Source organism: Citrus clementina, unplaced genomic scaffold (genome assembly GCF_000493195.1).
Source record: "Citrus clementina cultivar Clemenules unplaced genomic scaffold, Citrus_clementina_v1.0 scaffold_9, whole genome shotgun sequence".
In the NCBI taxonomy this organism is placed as follows: Eukaryota; Viridiplantae; Streptophyta; class Magnoliopsida; order Sapindales; family Rutaceae; genus Citrus; species Citrus x clementina.
In genome coordinates, this window is record NW_006261964.1 from 18,901,055 (window position 1) to 18,903,872 (window position 2,818).

A 2,818-nucleotide genomic window follows, 5' to 3' on the forward strand; every position below is an offset into this window, starting at 1 on the left:
TTATCCAAATTTCAACATTTCTCTCCAAGACACCAATTTGCCCACAACCTTGAAAGGTCAAATTCAAATTCAAGGTGCAGAACAAATTTCTTCCACCAAAATAGCAAATCCGTCCTTAACTAGCAAACCCAAAATGCCAGAGCACAAAATGATACTTTGTTGCATATCAATTCAAAAGTTGAGAAAATCAGTTTACGAACTGAACATATTAAGAAGAAAGTTGACTCCATTGCTGCACAAGTGCAGCAGATCCACCACAATCTTCAATCCAGAATTACTCAACTTGATTCAGAGTTACGAACCATGCTTACTCAAAGATACTATGGCCTAGAATTTGACCAAAAAGAAAGGGAAATCAGACGTTTAAAAGCCGAGCTTGATTAGATTGAATCTGCAAAACAAAGACCTACCCTTTTTACCACATCGCCTCCTATCCCTTCCATAGGTCCAACTTATCATCCATTTGCCTCTATGCTTTCCCCCATCAAATAGTATGACCCTTCCAAGTTATTTGGCATGACTCATACCCTTTTTAGAGACAATCCCTTACCACCACCACCTAAACCTAAACCAAAGCCTAAACCTCAATCACGCCACGTCAACATTCATCAGCCATCCATGTCCATTCCTGGACAACAGTCCCTACCGCCCGCATCTCCACTCCCACCTCAATCCCAAACTCATCCTCAGTCCAAAGACAAAGAACCCATGCACCAGTAAAGTGCCCACACTATAGATCCATCATCTACCCCCGATGATCAAACTTCTGCTCAAACATCTGATTCCAATCTAGCCATTCCCAACAGCCATTCTGAGTCTGACACAGAATCTTCAGTATCCACTAGTGACTCTGAAAAGTCCTATGCTGATATCACCAGAATCCCGATGGCCCAACCTGATCAACCTGATCACGCCCAAACCTCTCACACAGAACCATATGTTGATATTCCTTTAAAAGTTGACAAAGACATACCTGAATTCTCTGCAACACACCAACCCCTTCCAGCCCAAGGCCCAACCGGTCCAACAAGTCAAAAATCGTCAAATGGTCCATGGTTCACCTTTAATGATCTTCCATCTCATTAATGGTGCGAGAGACTTACTGAAATATCTGCTTGGATTGACCTCCAAATGCTAAGGCCAGGAGCAACAACTCAATCAGTCCTTAGAGAATTTGCTACTCGTTTTACGGGTGCTCTAAGAGATTGGTTCGATTCTTTAGGCCAATACAGACAATTACAGTTTGTTCAATTACCAGAAGTCTCAAGTGCCCTTGCGGTTATTTATGACCAATTCCTTGGAGACCCCTCTGCAGTTTTTGAAGCTGCACGACGAGACTATCTCAACATGAAATACTGTTCACTCAATGCTAAGGATCTTGACTTTCATTACAAACGAATGTCCTTGCTGTTCTATAAGCTTAATGGCTTCAATGAGCCAACATTAAAGCATGTCTTTCTAGCTTCCCTTCACGAAGAGCTCCAGCCCGATATACAACGGCAACTCACCGCCTCCAACTCATCCTTGACAACATCTCTCTTGGCAAAATCTTCCAGATTGCCAAAACATGCCTTGACAAACTTTGCGAGCAGAAACAATTTTTCAAAGACCTGTTGAGAGATAACGAGCCCTTCAGGAGTGCCTATAAAAAGCCCTATTTGTAGATCAAATGCAAAAAGAAAAAGGATTGTGATTGCGGTTCTAAGAAGAAAAGGCATTTTCAGAAATTCAAAAATCCGAAATGTTCATCCAAAACCCGCAGGTCCCGAAAACCCTACCGATTCTTCAGAAAAAAAATCATCTTCCTCCAGAGCATTCAAACAAAAAATCATCAAGCCGATGTTTCATCTGCAAGAAGAAAGGTCATTATACTAAAGATTGTCCCAATAAACGAGAGAAATCCATCCGGCTAGTCGAACATCTTCAAGCCACTACAGACTACTCTCCCGCGACGGATGAATTGGAATTCTATTTCTCTGAGCAAGATGAACCCAATGATGAAACCGTGTTCGTGTTACAAAATTCCTCTGATGACTCAGACAGTGATGTGTCTCAAGTTATCTTCCACCAGCAATTACTGTCCCTTGACACTACTGTTCTTATACCCTCCATCAAACTCCATATCTTGCCCTCCAAATTCCAAAGACCCATTCTAGCAATTGGTCTCATAGATACTGGCGCCCAATGCAGCATGTTAAACCCCAATCTCCTTCCACCTAAATACTGGACAAAGTACGAAGAAAATTTCAGGGCCGTTAATGGCAAATTTTTCACTACCTCTTTGATTACCAACAAACCCATTGGTATTCAAATCTTCCCAAATTGTGTCATTTGGACCAAGGTTATCGGTTCAACCCTTCCTAATAAGGATATGCTCTCGTTCGTTCCCCGTACCAAAAGCTAAAGTTTGACTTCTATAATTCTTGGTGGTCGACTTATTTGGTGCCCTTTGCCTCCTCCAAATCCATGATCAACAAGGAAACTAATGCGTTCCACGTGCCGTCCACTTTGATTTCAAATCAAAGCCATTTAATTGCCATTGTTCCTCACATGCATGCCAATCTTTTTTTTCCAATTTTTGCTTTCCTGTAATGGCTTAACATGTTAATTGCCTTGGCTTCCTTTTTTACTTCCAAAAGAAATCTTCAATTATTGGCTAAATTCCAATCAAATTTCAACTTTCTCTTTTTGAAAATTTCACCAATATTAAAAAAACATAAGGATAATTAAATATTTGAAAAAGAAGAATTATTATTAACTAAGTAAAATGAATTATAATTCAAACTGAAGATGCAAAATTTAAATTAAATCAAAATAA